Genomic DNA, 19,659 nt, shown 5'->3' on the forward strand with positions numbered 1-19,659 from the left:
ATGTGCCTTACATAATCAGTATATTATTCATACAGACGTCTCTTTTTTCCTAGGGATGCTACGTTTCATGCCCGCAGGTCCTGATAGACAGGTCGAGAGCCCTCCAAGTAGGCTATCAGCTCAGCAGAAGATGTTGGTGCGCTCCATTTGCTTCGGAGTTTCTTGTTTGGTTAGTATAAGTTAGATGTGTATTGTTTGGTATGGCGGGAATCTGTCCCAACCTTTATGAAAATTATGTATTCTTAGCGGCTTGTAGACAGATGTCATGTACGTAAAAGATTGTATGGCCTTGTCGACCTATGTTCAATGTTTAAGTGGTTATTTTGGTCTTAGAGGCCCATATGTCTTATGTATAAGTTGGCATTACCTATTGTATTCTACCAACAGCCTCCCCAGCTCAGTTATTTATGATAGTATGACATGGAAAGATATGTTATATTGGTACTCGGTTAAGTAAGGTACTGGGTGCCATCGCAGCTTATGGGTTTGGGTCGTGACAAAAGTGGTATCAGAGCAGTTTTGTCATATGGAGTCTACAAACCGTGTCTAGTAGAGTCTTATTTATGGGTGTGTCGTGCACCACACTTATAAGCATGAGGCTATAGGGCATTTAGGATTGTCACTCTTTCTTCTTACTCTAGATCGTGTGGTATAGCTCATTTTTAAGAATTCAAATTCCGAAATTCTATTTTATTCATAATAAGACGATACCTACATCTGAAAAGAAGGTTAGAAAGAGAGATAGTTGTGGAAGAGCTGAGTCAGAGGAATTGGATTTTTGTATGATGCCTACGATAAGTAAATGTGAGGTCTTTAGCAGATCATGGGTGTACTGAAAGGTGTAAGCTTCCTAATAAGAAGCCTTAAGGAAAGAGTGCCTATCCATCTTTATGGTGAAGGACAATGAGAGATTTGGAAGATAAATACAAGTTTCAACAAGCAAAAAAGCAAGATGAAGAAGGGTACGAGACACCCAATTAATGAAGGTTAACAGTATTTATAATTCAGGCAGAGGAACATAAGCTTTTTAAGTTATATTCAACAGTAATAGAGGTATGTACAATTGGTCACACCCATTTCAGTTATGCCATGTGGGGGCTAACAGGTATAGTTAAGAGAAGGACGGGATATTAAGATCCGACTGGGGTTAGAGTAACCCAAAATGATGAATGGATTATTTGTGTTAGTTGACATTTTGAAGGGTATTACAAATGTGCCAATAGATCTTTGTGGGAGACACCCAGATGGTGCACTCTAGAATATTACGATTAGGTGTGAATACTAGCATGAAAAAAAAATTAGAAGATAGGCACTGAAAGCCTAGATGGGACTAATATTAACTTAGTGTGACTCTTGTCCATAATAGAGCGAGGATGTTGAGCAACCCGAAGAGCCAATGAATGAAGCAAGGAGAGCTAAAAGCGAAAGAATATCATGTTGAAGTTTTCACAAGAAAAAGGATATGCAAAAATATTAGCAGAGTAATGAGAAGAGAGATAAGGAAGCATTATGAATAAGGTGTGATACATGGATAACGACGGTAGGAAAAAAAGAAAAAAGAAGAAATGACAGTATTACAGAATCTAGTCAAGCGAATGAAGAGACGAGAGGTGACAGGCCTTGGGAAAACAAAAGAGTATAGGCCATGAAGTCATATCCTCATTTTAAGAAGTAAGTTCGTGACCCTAACGTGATTACAAATAGAAAAATCTAGACTCCAGAATAATAGAGATCAGTATGGGATGGTGAACAAGATAAAGTAAACATGAATTAGGATTTAGTGATTTGATAATGATCGACATCATGAGAGTTTCAGATTTCGTGCCGGCAATAATAGAATGGACAACAGAAGAAGATTCATGAGAAATTTAGAGAATAGTCATTCAGGAAGACGCTTCCCTAAAGCAAGCAATGTGAGCAAAGTTAAGCTTAAGAGACTGTATGTTCCAGTTACACTAAATGTCACCATCGCGAGTGAGGATGTTTTTTTATCCTTGGTACAAAAAGATTACCGCAAGTGAGTAAGAGTCATCGATGATGTGAAAGGACGCCATAGATGAAAAGGAAAAACATCTATAGGTAGGTTGTCATAGCTCCAAGTCTTAGTACTCCCCTAAAGGGGGGAATATGAAATGATAAAGGAAGAATGCGATAAAAATGAGAAAGGGATGAGATTGCACTTATTCGAATGTTACAGATATGCTATGATTCCAGGACGTTATGTAAGCACGAAGTCAAAAAAAAAAGGAAAGTAAGGGTTCCTATCCGTGATGTTATTGATAGATAAGGAGCCAACACGTGAGATAAGTTAAGACAAGGAAATAACCTAAGAAAGATTACGCAGAATATGAACATGAGATTAGGCCATGATTCTTAAGACAAACAGTAATGAATGAGCATTAAAGGACTGAGATTTATACCTAAAGGATAGGCAACAAAAGTAACTGGGTGCTTGGTAAGCATACCTCAGTAACGATAAATTGAAGTAAAAATTATGTTATAGTATAACCCAGGTAGATGCAGTAAAGTCATACGAATGGATAACCAGATCTATGAAATAAGATATGGCCATATTCACAAGTTTTACAAAGTATCGAGCAAAGAACTTCAGTACACCTATAGAGGCCCAGAGAAGAATCCTATTAAGCCTTGTATATACAAAGTAAGGCCTAGAGATTGACTAAAAGATAAAAGGATAAAGGAAAGATGAATCACATAAGCGCACTTACAAAGCCAGGGTCATACAGGCTACATGACAGGAGGTAGCAACAATTGCGAGATTAGAAAGATTTCAACCACAAGTCGTGATATGAGCAAAAAGACTAAAGGGGGGAATACCCTAGACTTTGGATTTATTCACAGAGCAACTACTTAAATGGAAAGGAGAGTATTAAGGTATTCACAAGAGCTATAAGTTATGAAAATGATAAGAGCATCAATCAACATTCGAGGACGAATATTCCAAAGGGGGGAATGATGTTACAACCCGCAATATTACGATGATGTTACGCTTCGCAGTAATAAGTTACGACAATGTTGCACCCTACAGTATTAAATTACAGTAATGTTATGCTTTGCAGTATTAAGTTACGACGATGTTGCACCCTGTAGTATTATACGTTGAAATTGTCGTAAGGTAATTGACATCAGTCCAAGTAAAAGATTATTTGGAGATTATAAGGATTATGCTATTTCACAAGTGATGAGTAAATTCGTGAAGGTGAAAGGGGAAGCAGGTCAAAGAAAATGAATTTTCGTCAAAGTTTGGCATTTTGGGGTAAAATACGGCCGAGCTAAAATACCCGATATTTATGAACTAGTTCCATACAAAGTACCCCATGGACATGATAGTAAGGTGTATAAGATGTGTTAAAAGTGGGTAGTATTTTAAGTAATGTGAGATAATTCCTAATTATGTGGATAATTGAGTAATTATTGGTTAATGGAAGATTAACAAATTAATCAAGTAATTAGTGGATAATTAATCCAAATAGTTGGATAAGTGTTACATCCACCCAATGTGGCAGCTAATAAAAGTCAAGAGTGACTCTTGAATTAAGAAGAAACATGGCAACAATGTGCATAATGAGTCACAAGACATATGATGCCTTGTTTACACGTAAGGATTGTTGGAATTGCCTTGAATTGGTTTCTTATTTGGTATAGTTTAATATGTAAATTTAAACAAGGCTAAGTAGACGGGTTCTGCTAATTTCACTCCCTTTCTAATATAATTGAAAGATTGCCTTTAAGCCTAAACAAATTGATACAGATTTTGGCAAGTGGGAAAGACGTATTTTACATGGAGAAGCTTTAATCTCCTAGGAGTTAGATATGTTTATTACTTTGCATCATTATGGATGTGAATTAGACCGACAATGTTGATGCTAAACTTGCTAACAGATGAAGCTCAAATATCTCGTTTGTAACTTCATAATACGATAAAGCGTGTGATTTGCGATTCAACGAGAGTACGGTATAATCTTTCTCAAGAATATCGTACGGATTTTCCCTACTTCGATCTGCCATTACGTGATTTGTTGCAATTGATATATGTTAGATGGATTGCCAAGAGAATTTTCTCAGGTATGTTAAGGCTATTCCTTTTTTCTTGTGGCATGATCCATACGATACAAATGAAGCAAGTAAAATACGCAACTTTCATAAACGACTCTATTCATAGAAATACTAGGGGTGCATATATTTTTGATTCCCCGTGTGTCATATTATTCTATCATTTGTTCATGGGTCTAAGAAAAATACAAAAGTTGAAAAGAGTTTACTTTATGATATTACTCAAAGGCAAAATGGTCTTATGACATTTCGAAAGATTTTATTAACGTACTTTTTATGCATTACATTCATGTGCATTGACCCATGACCAGATGGCATTATATACGCATATATATATATATGTATGTATGTATATATATATATATGGGATATGGGAAAGGTTATGGCGTTATATACGCACCACCACCTGATCAGCTGGTATACGTTGATGATTTTGCCCACAGTGGCCAAGATGATATGATGGGATGCCCTCAGAGGCTGATGATGTTATGAAATATGTACCTATGCACGACATGACATTCATACGCATATGCATGATACTATAATTATTTCATGATTTACAAAGTTATTCAGACTTACAGGTGCAGTCATTTACTCTGTATTTCCTCTATGTATGTTATGTACTTATTATGTGCCTTACATACTTAGTACATTATTCGTACTGACGTCCCTTTTTGCCTGGGGACACTGCGTTTCTTGCTCACAAGTCCCGATAGATAGGTCGAGAGCCCTCCAAATAAGCTATCAGCTCAGCAGAAGATGTTGGTGCACTCCATTTGCTTTAGAGTTGCTTGTTTGGTTAGTATAAGTTAGATGTGTATTGTTTGGTATGGCGGGACTCTGTCCCAACCTTTATGAAAATTATTTATTCTTAGAGGCTTGTAGACAAATGTCATGTATGTAAAATATTGTATGGCTTTGTCGGCCTATGTTCAATGTTCAAGTGGTTATTTTGGTCTTAGAGGCCCATATGTCTTATGTGTGAGTTGGAATTACCTGTTGTATTCTACCTACAACGTCTCCGGCTCAATTATTTATGATAGTATGACATGAAAAGATATGTTATGTTGGTACTCGATTGAGTAAGGTACCGGGTGCCCATCGCGGCCCATTGGTTTGGGTCGTGACAACCTCAATCTATATAAACCCATTAACACAATCGTGACTGAAGATTCTACCTTAAATCTTAGCATATAAGTCTTAGAAACTAATTCCAACATCCGAAACTCCCTCTCAAATCTGATTTTCGTATGTGTACACTGTATCAATTTCGACAAGATGCATCAACCATAAGTGTACTTATGAGATGTAACCACTTTATGTACCATATACCTCATATGTCCATAATCATATCTTCTACATGTAATAACTGCTGATTATCAAATCCGGTACCGGTAACATACTTCATATAAAATAAAACCATGTTCCAAACCTTTGAAACACTACTAATGATGAAGGAAACATGTAGAAACTCATAAGCACTTGTCAAATCAACAAGTCATGGAGTTTCTCTTGCCCGACAAGAACTATTGCCCAATTTCGAACAAACTATTGGCATTGCTCTTCCAAACATACCTTATACAAATCTGATTGCACTAATCTCATGTCCAAAATACTCATCTTGCCCAGCACAGGAGGCTTGACCAACAAGCAACAACTCGAGTATGATCAATAATAGAAAGTGAATCGAATGAGAGAGCGATCCGACAAGTTTAACTAATATAACGGCAAAAGTATAATTCTATTAATCCTTACCACAAAGGGGTAAACAAAACACATGAATTAAACACAAAGAATCGCATCCAACATAACTTCACAGCGGCACACAAACCCATCCAAACATATCAACCCACATGTGGATACCCATCGAGCCATAACACTAATACTCACTAAGCCCATATGTATCAATAACAAGCACATAAAGTGCATAAACATAATCATGGAGAGACGGTGTAATGACCCGACCGGTCATTTTGAGCTTTTTCACTTTGGTTGTCAGTTCTCGGGCATGACTATCCCCGTATGGTGTATTATGACTTATGTAAATCGTCGGTTTTGGTATTCAGGGTAATCAGAATAAATTTGGAAGAACAGTTCTCAGTTTGAAGCTTAAAATTTGAAAGGTTGACCAAGTTTTGACTTGTTAATATATGATCTTGGATTGGAATTTTTATGATTTGATAGCTCCGTTAAGTGATTTAGGACTTAGGAGCGTGATCGGAATGTATTTTGGAGGTCTGCGGAAGGTTTAGGCTTGAATTGGCGAAATTGAGATTTTGGCGTTTTCCGGTTGATAGGTGAGATTTTGATATAGGGGTCAAAATGAAATTCCGGAAGTTGGAGTAGGTCCGTTGTATCATTTGTGACGTGTGTGTAAAATTCATTCGGATGAGGTTTGATAGACTTTTTGATCGAAAGCGGAATTTGGAAGTTTTTGGAATTCTTAGGCTTGAATCCGATGTAATTTTGGTGTTTTGATGTTGTCTTCAGCGTTCCGAAGGTTGGAACATGTTTGAATGATATTATGGGATATGTTGGCATGTTTGGTTGAGGTCCCGAGGGCCTCGGGTGAGTTTCGGGTGGTTAAACGGATCAAATTCTTGTTTTGAAAGTTGCAGATTTCTTCAGATCAGTGTTGCAGAGTTTTGCTCTTCGCGTTCGCGAGAGGGCCCTCGTGTTCGTGAAGAGATGTTGAGTGTGGCAGGCTAGTTACCCTTCGTGTTTGCGATGTTGGTCCCGCGTTCACGAAGGTTGAGTCTATTTGTGCATCGCTAACGCGGGGCATGGTTCGCGTTCGCGTAGAAGGGTGAAGCAGACTTGGGCCCCAGACCCTAAAGCATCGCATTTGAAACCGAAGAAATGTGTTCACATAGGCTGAGCTGAGTAAGGAATCGCATTCGCAAGGGTAGCGTTCGTATTCGCGTAAGAGGAATTTTAGCTGTGAATTATTTGTGCTTCGTGAATGCGAGGCTTGGACCGTGTTCGTGAATAAGGAATTTTTGGCCTGGGCAGAATGTTTAAATAGCCATGTTCGTGATTTTTGGTTCATCTTTCACCATTTTTTAGCGATTTTGGAGCTTTTTGAGAAGGAGTGAAGAGGGAATCAAAGGGAAACACTTAGAGGTAAGATTTTTGAACTCAATACTCGATCCTATGTTGATTCTTACTTGTTTAAACATGAAATTTGTGGAATTTAAAGTCTAAAATTAGGGAATTAGGGCTTGAAATTGGAGACTGTAAATTGGGGATTTGAGGGGCCATTTAATGCCCAATTTTGATGTTCTTCGTATGTATGGACTCGTGGGAGAATGAGGATTCTAGTGATATGATTTTTATCGGATTCCGAGACATGGGCCCGGGGGCCGGGATTGGTGTTGTAATTTGATTTCTTTCGAGTGGGCTTTATTCCCTTAGCATATTTTGATGGTTATGTACTGATTCTGGTTAGATTTGGAGCATCTGAAAGCTGATATGAGAGGCAAAGGCACCACGGGCTAGAGTTTGGACCGGATAGAGGTAAGTAATGATTGTAAATGTTTGTCCTGAGGGGATTGCGACTTAGTCCGTCCCGTATGATTGTTCAACCGCGTATTTGATTGAAAATTGTTTGATATCATCGTGTTTTGGAAATGTATTATCATGTTTTGGGCTGAATGCCATATTTGGGCCTCGTGCCAACTATTTTGGACCCTTAGGGAATTTTTACTGCTATTCCTCACTGTTTTTGACTTCATATTTGTACTCTGTCATGTTGTTTTCTACTGTTTTCATAACTCAGCCATATTTAATCCGTTTTGATGTTTTAAATGATATTTTTGGGCTGAGCATCATGTTTTACTGTTGTCCGAGTGGCATGAGAGATTTTTGATTGAGAGAGGCCGAGGGCCTGTGTTGTGAGGATATTATGAGATCAGGCTGCGTGTCGCAGTAGTGTGTTACTGATTTATGATTATGAGGCCGAGGGCCTGATTTGTTACGCCACGAGGTGGCTTGATATGAGGCCGAGAGCCTATTTGATTATGCCACGAGATGGCTTGTTATTGCGCTTGGGTCGTAAGGGGGCCATTCCGGAGTCTATACACCCCCAGTGAGTGCGGGTACCTAGTGTGAGATGTGATATTGCCCGCGAGGCTGTGTTTTTGCACTTGGGCCGTAAGGGGCCCCTCCCGGAGTCTATACACCCCCAGTAAGCGCGGGTACCTAGTGTGAGATATAATATAGCCCGAGGGGCTGATGTTGTTCTATTTTATTGCGCGAGGGGCGGTTCTTGATTTATGTTATGCCTGAGGGGCTGATTACGAGTGATTGTGAGGTAGCCCGAGGGGCTAGTCCTGTTGATATTATGCCTGAGGAGCGGTTTATGGTACATGTTTTGCCCTAGGGGCTATTTACGTTTCTATCATATTTACTCACTATTTTATCACTCGTTTGAAACTATTGAAAATTGTTTTAAAAGGTTTTACCGAAACTGAGCATGATTTACAAAGTAAATGATTTCTGTATTATGTTGGAAATATCCTGCATTTGTTGTAGCGTTTGACGTGGCTTACGTGTTTTCTTACTACTCAGCTTTCATTTACCTTTATTACTTACTGATTTGGAGTACTCACATTACTCCCTGAATCTTGTGCGCAGATTCAGGTATTTTTGAACCCGATAGCGGGTGTTGATTGTTCAGTGACAAAGTCATCGGAGTTAGCAAGGTAGCTGCCCGACGTCCGCAGCACTGCTTTTCTCCCTCTTGTTTTCATTAGACTGTATTTAGTACATTTTCAAAAATTTTGTTATATTCAGACTTTAGTAGATGCTCGTGACTTGTGACACCCCGATGTCGGGCATGTGTATTTATTCCGCACTGTTAATTTAGACTTTCATATGAAATATTTGATTAATTAAAGACATAAAAAATGACTTTTATTGATTAATGGTTAATTCGGGAGTTGTGTCGGCTGGCCTAGTTTCAAGAAAGGCGCCATTGATGACGTCTAAATCCACTACTAAAAAGTAAATGGACACGGTTGCATGCAATATAATTTACCCAGCTATGACTCGGGGTCGAATCCCACAGAGAACAATATGTAGGCGATTAGGAATGTAAGAGAATTATCACTTATCGCGCAATGCCAAATGCTTATAATTGGTTTTTGAAAATGTTTTATACTTAAATGCGGAAATGTAAACTAACCTAGAAAGCAGGTAAAATGATCATTGGCTACAAGTGTGGATGCATCGGGAATTACACTCAAGTAACGATCCAATGTATTTCATGATTTTACAAATATGAGCGAGTTTATGTTAATTAGCCACGGATAATAATTCTTAATTATCTTCTTCCGAAAACTAACAAGACTTCCTAATTGAATTATCCCTAAAACAATTAAGAGATTAAGCACACCCGGAATGGCTACAAGTAGTTCAATCCTATCCCTAGTAGAATCTATAAAATGAGGGTTAAAGCCTTAAGTTCTTGTTAATTAATCATTTTCAACCCCAAATTATCTTTTCCAAAATTAATTCGGAGTTAATGGGCGAGTCCTAGGGTTAGCTAATCCCTTTGGAAACATTAAAGAACAAGAATAATTAAAGTAATAATAACTCACTTCATAAAAGAATAAAAAACATTCAATATATAAGCACAACAAGGTATTTAATCCACACTTTAAATATGAATATTTCCATAAATAAGATTCAAGTGTTGGAAATAAATACTACACACTTAAATATTCAATAAAATGAAAGGAAATAAAGAAATAAACATAAATGGGTAAGAAATCCTTAACCACAAGCTTGAAATCTTCAAAACCAAGTGTGTGTACAAAACCCTAGCTCAAGACTTGTTCTTCTCTAGTCTATGGAACTGAAAATAAGCCAAAGATGTCCCAAAAATCTGCTTAGACGAGTATAAAAAAGGTTTGGGAATGAGAAAATATGAAATGCCTAATTTTCCCAGGTCTGATGCCCATTGACTGCATATGCGGATGAATTCTCGCAGATGCGGTTCCGCAGATGCGGATACCTTATCGCAGAAGCGGAATGTTGAAATATGCTTGACACCGCAGATGCGGACTCCAAAAGCGCAGATGCGCTACCGCAGAAGCGAAAAATGACTCGCAGATGTGATTTCTTCCAAGCTCAGACTCCACCGCAGAAGCGGGTCTTCTCACGCAGAAGTGGGGTCGCTTCTTCGACCATCCTTCCGCAGATGCGGAATCACCGGGGAGTTTTTGCATTATTTTCACCCTTCTTTGCTCAATTCCACTTCAATTCAATTCAAATCACTTCATAACATCATTTACCTGAAAATCTAACAATACACACCATAAACGACCTCATATTATAGTTGAAGGACATAAAAGCTATGGAAAAGAGACTAGATTGAGTGGTAAAATCACCACTCATCAACACCCCCAACTTAAAGCTTTTGCTTGTCCTCAAGCAAATCAAAACCAACACTTCAATGGGGATTTACCATTTAAAACACAAGTGGTATTGTTATTATTTACAAATCACATTCTCCAATTAAGCACCATACTTATGGATTTGGTTGGTACTAATAATTAGGCTCAAGTATGTGTATCTTTCCCGAATGACTCCCTCATTTAAAAACAACTTCAAGAATGTGCAAGGGAGTTTCAAAATAATCAAGTGACAAGAATAAGCCTTAAGAAGTGAGTCAAAAGCACTAGTCCACAACATATGCTCAACTTACTCAATTTCACCAACTCTTCCTAATTCATGTGCCCTCACAAGAAAGAAAGTCCCAAAATCATTATATTTACAATACAAAATAAGGGACAAATTTACAAAAACACTCACTCTCACAAAGAATTTCAAGTGTTACAACATGTCATACCATAAGCTTGCCCTTATTTTAATTCATCGCCTATTCAAGAATGTTCGGTTGGAGGTCCCATAAGGACTTTTTAAGCTTGTAATGTAGTTTTAAGGAAGGGTTGGATAAGCATTTGGATACAAGTGACTTCACCCTCCTTGAACACTACTCAGATTTGTCTTTCTTTTTGCACTTTATTTCTTTTCAAACCACATAGCATCATTGGCATCTAGTTACCAACATAGAACCACCTTAAATACCTCTCAAATTTTCTTTAAGGCTCCATATTTATATACATACAAATATTTCTCTTTTTTTATACACATTTTTGTTTTGGAGCTTGAATAATTTAATATGAACACTTTGAGGTATATGTTCCTACACTCAATGTACAACCTTACCAATTTCCACTTTGACACCACACCCCCAACTTAGGCTTTTAGCCTCATTCTCAATGTTCAAGGAGGGACGGGTTCAAAAGAGGAAATTATTTTACAAAAGAGGAAAGGCTTGTAATGAGGTGGCCAAAGAAAAGGTTAAAGGCTCAAATAGGGTACTAGTGATATTATTTATGCAATGTTAGGCTTGAAAGGCTAAAGAGGTTTTGCAAATAAAACAAAGAATGCCTAAGATCATCCCTCCAACCAAACATACTATCATTAGCATTGAAAGACCAACCGGGCAAGTTTTAGATGATAGAAGCAAACACAAGATTTATTTGTACAAACACTAACACACATGGCACATGAATTAATCAAGATGGATCAATTTCATTTTCTAAAAATAGCATCTAGAGCAATATTATTCAAACTAGTGGGCAAAGAGTCACTAAAAGAGCCAAATATTTATCACAAAAATTATTCTTCACCATGCAACTTACTTGTTTTAGTTCAAAACCAAAATTCGGAAGGGTATTCTTAATTCACATTTCACATACAAGAGAGTAATTTTATTAGTATCAAATAATCCAAAAGTCTCCTCCTAGAAAAACAAGACTAATTCCCTTAAGAAAGTTGTCACGCCATCTATCATAGGGAAAAGTCACCCGGTTCACTTAAAAAATGTTCCTTGGGAAAGAACCGTAGCATGAAGAAAACCCAAGGAAATATTACTTAAGGAAATAAAAATAAAAGAAAACAACACTACTAAAAAGGATACTAAAATAAAAGCGACTAATACTAATAACAACAAGCTACTAAAGAAAATAAATAACTAAAGAAATATAACAATAGACTAATCACACCAAGCTCAGCAAGAGCACCTGCTACACAAAATAGCCCGGCAAGGGCACACAATATCCACAACAGCACAATGAGCCCGACAAGGGCACACAGTATCCATAGCAACAAAATAAGCCCGGCAAGGGCACACAATATCATAACATAAATACAGTATACTCTTATAGCCACCCCCAACTAAGAACATTGCAGTGTCCTCACTGCACAATATCAAATATAAAACATAAATAGTTTGAGGGTCTCCCTAAGGTCTGCATCAGACTAGCAGACTGTGGGAGGACGGTTGATCAATGCTGTGCTGAACTCGTGGCCTCATCATCATCATCATCACTCTCACCAGCAGCCTCTGACATGAAGGAATACGCCTCGCTATCATCTTTGTATGCCACTAGTATCTTCTTGCCTAGGTTTTCCCATTTGAAGATGGCCTTTATGCCTCTCCACATTTTTATCATGAACTTGCTCTTTTTCTTGTTCTTCTTCTTCTCCTTCTCGAAGTCTGACTGGAGATATGCATGCGCCCTGGCCAAAGTGATGTACGCTATCTCAAGTCGGGTCACTGATGTTGCCATCTTCTCATAAGAATTTTTCTGACTCTTTTACGCATCTAAGTAACACTTCATTTCTTCCCTGGAGAAGTATGAGGGCCCAGGCTGGGAGGATGAAGGCCCACTCGAAAGCTGTGACACTAACTCCCGAATAGATGCAAGCTCGGAGTTTAGCACCCCAAATGGTCCCTCAGGTGCAGCTGCCTGTAAAGATGACTCTGAAACAGCAGTCGTGGTGGTGACTTTCCTTTTCTTTCTTTTGACTGCACTACCCTCTCCTGTCACTCTCAGTGGATGAAAGGTTTATCAGCTAGTAGCCATCGAGTGGTGCTACACACCTCAACCTCTGCTCTTATGCATAGCTGTGTGATCAATGAAGGGAATATCATCCCTGCATCCTTGTCTCGCAAATACTCCCTCAGCTTCCGCAGGATATAGTAACTAACATTCACAGGAATGTCGTCCATGAGGCATGCAATAATCAAAGCCCTGGTGTAGGAGACATCTGAGACGTTTCCACAAAGAGACACCCTGTTGCATACGATGTACAACCACATTTTTGCTTCAGCTATGAAGTCAATTGACCTCAAACCTTTTCTCCTATTTCCCCATTTGGCTCTCATGCTTAGAGGGTAGAGTTTGGAGACAAGTCATTCCCCATTGTCAAATTGATCTTTCTCTTTCACCGGCTCTATTGGATAGTTATGAATCCCAAGAGTGTCATTTATCTGTTCTATCCCAAACCTTACCAATTTTCCTCTGATGACGATTTGTGGATTGGCAAAATCTATGCGCTTAAGGTTAGCATAGAATTCGTGTACCCACTCCTCATTGCTTTACATGGAGTGGGAATGAAGCATGACCATCCGAATGTATGGAGACGGGCATAGAACTCTAGGAGCTTCTCGGCCAATTTTTCTTTGTTGATCCCCTTTTCAAGCACTATCTTTTTGTTGACGAGGTCGTCCAAATATCTACGTTGATAGTTAGCCGACATGAAGTGAGATTCATCATATGGTTCCTCAACCTCCTCCTCAATTTCATGTTGTTGTAGGGCATTTTCGTTCATGTTCGTGTCCATTTTAGCTCCAAGTACCTTCATAAAATCAAAACAAAGTTAGTCGGGCAATAGAATCATGTTAAGCAATTCAAAACACTGCAATTAGGCCAAAGAATCAGGTTGAACGGGACCGAGAAGGCCCTGTTGCAAAGCTACTGGAATTGTGCAATCTGCCCAGTTTTCGCATCTGCGGAACAGTAACCATAGGAGCGGTTCCGCTTCTGTGAAAATTTCACCGCATCTGTGGTTTTGCCCAAGTTTCTAGAAATCGCACCTGTGGAACAGTCGATGCAGGTGCGAAACCGCATCTGCAATTTTAGTTCCACATCTGCGGTGCTCAGACAAGGGTTCAAATGCCCAGATTTTTTCATATCTTTCAATTCTTAACCCGATTTTGGCACCTAATTTATACTCAAGACTTCTAAATTAGTGAACTACATGAAATTATGATTCTATTGAGACCGATTTTACGGTACTTAGAAAGAAACTTTTTTTAAGCATTTTGTCGAACATCTTGTAAGCAGCTTAACATGGCCTCTTCTTCACACGATTTGGGTACTCAGATTTCCCACAAATTTGTTTCAACAAGAGCAGCACACACACATGAATCTCTCAACCAATTTCCCTCACTTCTTAAAACTAACAGCAATTAAATCAAAAATAAAAACATCAAATAAAATAAAACAAATATGTGGGGCTATTGGCAATGAAGAAGAAGAGAGAAAGAGAGCAAAGATAAGAGAAGTAGATGAGACTTAAAAGAAAATACTTGAGTCTCGTGTGAGTGCAATAGAAATCAGAAGTAGTGAATGTTTTGGAGATTGTAAGAGCTTGGGGGAGTTAGGACTGGGGGAATTGATGTATAGGATACCTGGGCGAAGAGCAATATGCAGAGTATACGGACTTCTAATTTTTTTAACACTACTTGATTTCTGCTTCTGCGGTTTTTTTACCGCTTCTGCTAAGACGCATATGCGGCCAGGGACCCGCTTCTGCGGAATGGGCCACTTCTGCGATGGAAACTACGCTTCTGCGATACCGCATCTGCGAGCAAAGTTTCGCAGATGCGGTTACACCAGATAACTAGTGCCCAGAATTGCAGCTACTGTTTTTGTGCACTTCCAACATCCCGAACTCTTTAATTCAACTCCAAAAAATATGAAACTTGGCTGATTAGTCAAAAATAATATACTAAGCTATTCTAAAAAAAGAAAAATTCAAAAATGACTAAACATTTTTGAAGAACGATGGGTTGCCTCCCACCAAGCGCCGCATTTAACGTCGTGGTATGACGCAAGTCAACTTTACCACTTTTTTCGCCACTTGTATGATATGAACTGGGCACCTAGCTTGGAATCAAGCTTGTGACCACGAGCGACGGATGGTGGTAACTAGATGATAAAGCCAAGCCTTAAATTCTTCATTTTGCACTTCTTGGCTCTCATGTGAGGAATGCCATTTTGCTTTCTTGTTCCCTCAAATTGTAAGATGTATGGTTGTTGCCTTTCCTACTTGCAATCCCTCATTGACTCGTGTAGTTCGATTTCCATATCACCACACAATTCCAATGTTGAAAAATGCTTGGAATGTGACTTCAAACCTCCAACTTGCAATTTTTCTCGGATTTTGACATCCTCTTCTTCCCCCGAACTAGAGTCAATCTCAACCAAATCTTCATTTACACCGGTTGACTCTAATTTCATATTTTTCTTGGCATCGCTAACAATCATGGAGTCAGTTGGCGGATGTTCAATTCTTGATTCCTCGAAGTAAAGCTCACTTTCTTCCTTGGAATTGGACTCTTCTTGGCTTCCTTCCATACTCTCAAGTTGGTGGGCATAGTGAGCCTCAACCAATATTTTCATTTGATCTTCCAAAGTGCGGATGTGTTCATCATTGTGAGCCAAGCCTTGTTTCAAGTCCTCGAGTGCAAAGTTGTGCTCCTCCTCATTTTCAAGAATGGTCTCCAAGATGAGCATCACCTTCTCATTTTGAGCATTTGAGAGTTCTTCTTGGTTTTGATCAAGTTCCAAGGAAAGATTTTTTGCTTCCACATTTAAGAAAAATTCTTGGCTATCATTAACTTCCGAGGATTTTTGGACCTTTAAAGCTTCAAGCATTTCTCCCATTTGTGAGTGCAACCTTTCAAGTGCCAAGTCATTTTGGAGACTATTCTCCAAAAGCTCATCCAAGGCACTTTGTTCTTTGTTTCCTCCTTCAAGTATGCACTCCAACATGAGCTTGAACTCTCCATTTCGGCCATGCTCAACTTCTTCCACTTCCATAGCCCTATAATTTTCATCACAAAAAGTAGAATAATCATAGCGGGGACTTAGGGAAGGGAAGGACAAATAAGCACAATCATCCCAATGACCATTTTGGAAACCACACCTATTACAAATTATCCACTCATGGGTTTGAGATTGTGCGCACAATCTACCCCCAGAAGAATTTAAACAATTGTGCCACGAGTGTGTCCTCCACAATAAGGACAAGGGTCATCAAAGTATGAACTACCATCTGACAAATTTTCATTATATGATGCCATTTTTCAAAAATAAGAAAAATAAACAAGAAAAGTAGACCAAGTTAAGACAAATTAATTGCACAAATATTCACAAGTTTGGACCAAAGCACTTACGCTTATTTCTCAAACAACCTAAGTTACGCCAAATTGTTCCCCGACAACGGCGCCAATTTTAATGACGTCCAAATCCACTACTAAAAAGTAAATGGGCACGGTCGCATGCAATATAATTTACCCAACTATGAGTCGGGGTAGAATCCCACAGAGAACAATATGTAGGCGATTAGGAATGTAAGAGAATATCACTTATCGCGCAATGCCAAACACTTAGAATTGGTTATTGAAAATGTTTTATACCTAAATGTGGAAATGTAAACTAACCTAGAAAGCAGGTAAAATGATCAATGGCTACAAGTGTGGATGTATCGGGAATTACACTCAAGTAATGATCCAATGTATTTCATGAATTTACAAATATGAGAGAGTTTATGCTAATTAGCCACGGATAATAATTCTTAATTATCTTCTTCCGAATACTAAAAAGAATTCCTAATTGAATTATCCCTAAAACAATTAAGAGATTAAGCACACCCGGAATGACTACAAGTAGTTCAATCCTATCCCTAGGTAGAATCTATAAAATGAGGGTTAAAGCCTCAAGTTCTTGTTAATTAATCTTTCCCAACCCCAAATTATCTTTTCCAAAATTAATTCAGAGTTAATGGGCGAGTCCTAGGGTTAGCTAATCCCTTTGGAAACATTAAAGAACAAGAATAATTAAAGTAACAATAACTCACTTCATAAAAGAATAAAAATCATTCAATACATAAGCACAACAAGGTATTTAATCCACACTTTAAATATGAATATTTCCATAAACAAGATTCAAGTGTTGGAAATAAATACTACACACTTAAATATGCAATACAAAGTAAGGAAATGAAGAAATAAACATAAATGTGTAAGAAATCCTTAAGCACAAGCTTGAAATCTTCAAAACCAAGTGTGTGTGCAAAACCCTAGCTTCAAGACTTGTTCTTCTCTAGTCTATTGAACTGAAAATAAGCCAAAGATGTCCCAAATATCTGCTTGGACGAGTATAAACATGGTTTGGGAATGAGAAAATATGAAATTCCTAATTCACCCAGGTCTGATGCCCGTTGACCGCACCTGCGGATGGATTCTCGCAGATGCGGTTCCGCAGATGCGAATACTTTATCGTAGAAGCGAAATCTTGAAATATGTTTGACACCGTAGATGCGGACTCCAAAAGCGCAGATGCGCTACCGCAGAAGCAGAAAATGACTCGCATATGCGATTTCTTCCAAGCTTAGACTCCACCATAGAAGCGGGTCTTCTTACGCAGAAGCGGGGTCGCTTCTGCGACCATCCTTCTACCGATGCGGAATCACATGCGAGTTTTTGTTTTTCCCTGTTTTGCTCAATTCCACTTCAACTCAATTCAAATCACTTCATAGCATCATTTACCTTATAATCTAACAATACATACCATAAACTACCTCTTATTATAGTTAAAGGACATAAAATCTAAGGAAAAGAGACTAGATTGAGTGGTAAAATCACCACTCATCAGCCATCACGACCGGGTCGGTTTTAGGGTCATGACAAGTTGGTATCAGAGCCTAGGTTACATAGGTCTCACGAGTCATAAGCAGGTTTAGTAGAGTCTCACAGATCGGTACGGAGACGTCTGTGCTTATCCTCAAGAGACAACAGAACCTTTAGGAAAAACTTCATATTCTTGAATTCTTATCGTGCGTCCTTGATTCATCTTGAAATGTAACTCTTTGAATTCCTTGCACGCGTTCGTATGCCCACACGAGCGCTCGGTATCAGCTGTGCATTGACGGCTTGTAATTCCTTGATCGAGGAGTGAGATATGATCTCAGTGTGTTGATGTTGGGTCAGTCTGGAGGACTTGAGGCCGGATTTTGCTTATAGCTTGAGCTATGAGGCGTTGATCGTGTGAGCATATGCTTTTGGATCTATATGTCTGATAGTGTCCCTATTAGTGGGAGTGATGACTAGATAGCTATGTGACGAGTGTGATGTGACTGCAGATGTGTTCATATGAATTGAATGAGACGAGAAGGGCATGCCTGAGTACAGAAAGAATTATTTGGTGCTTGATTTCCATCTTGATTTGATGTATAGCCCCGAGTTATGGGAGTGTGAAGAATCTTTTCATGTTTTTTAGTTGTGGAGTGAAGTAAATTTCATATTGCGATATAAGTTCAGACTCATGAAGATTAAGTGATTGTGTAATTGACGGTGGAAGGATATAAGGAGATGTAAGTTTGAGGCGAGGTAGGTGGGTTATCTCCTGCGGATTATTCTGAAGTTTGTGTGTTCCTTTATGCTATTTATTGGAAGACCTCTTTTACCAGTGAAATATATGTGTTGCAATTTGAATTTGGGTCGCTTAAGAGAGTGGGCTTGACTGTTACGAGGTTGAATGCGAGATTTGCAGAAGATTTGAAGTACTAGATGGTCTATGTTGCACGAGCTTATGAAGGATTGAGTTTAATCTCACTATGGTATTATGGCAGTAATAGAGTATATGCATTATGAGTTATTGTGTGTTTTGATCTATGGCTTTGCGCCAAGTGGGGGAGTCTACTATTGATTAGTTAATTGCATGGTTATGTGCTATGTTGGTTCCAGTTGGAGGCGTGCTGGTGAATCAGTTATGGCTTACGGAGGTTGAGACCGAGGATGGCTCGAGTAAAGAAAATTTCAATAAAGGTTATGTTATGCTTTATGGGTATATAAGAATCACATAATGACTTGAGTTGTTATGAATAAAGGGTGTATGGTGCATAGAACAAGAAGTAGCTTGGTTTTATTAAGGTGAGATTACGTTCTGTAGTATTGGAGTGTTATTGGAGCACAGGTCATCTGGTCCGTTTGATCGGTCTAATTACGATTTTAGTAGAGTGGATGACTCTCGAGAATGGTTCTAATGGGTTCAAGATTTCACATGTAATAATTGGAGATTTTCAAGTTGTATATTTAGCTAGAAACTTAGGTTTGCATTGGAGGGTGTCAAGACTTGTGGCATTTCTATATCAATTATGGGATTCTATATATCAGTATCAGGAAAGAGAAGGTAAAGACTTTAGATTCGCAGGAAGTCCCTTCAGGGTAGGTATTTTGAATGTGGTACTTTTGGGAATATTTAAGAGAGTATTCAACAGCTTATGACCCTTAGGCGGTGTGGTTTTATGCTTGGATCTCGTGTGGTGAGTCTGGGTTGAGGAACTGTGGTGTTATAGCAAGAAGGAGTATCAAGTTTAAGGTAAATCAGAAGGAAACTCGGATAGATGGGATAGCTTGGTAGTAGGCCGGATCGGCATGGT

This window comes from Nicotiana tabacum, chromosome 5 (assembly GCF_000715075.1).
Source record: "Nicotiana tabacum cultivar K326 chromosome 5, ASM71507v2, whole genome shotgun sequence".
In the NCBI taxonomy this organism is placed as follows: Eukaryota; Viridiplantae; Streptophyta; class Magnoliopsida; order Solanales; family Solanaceae; genus Nicotiana; species Nicotiana tabacum.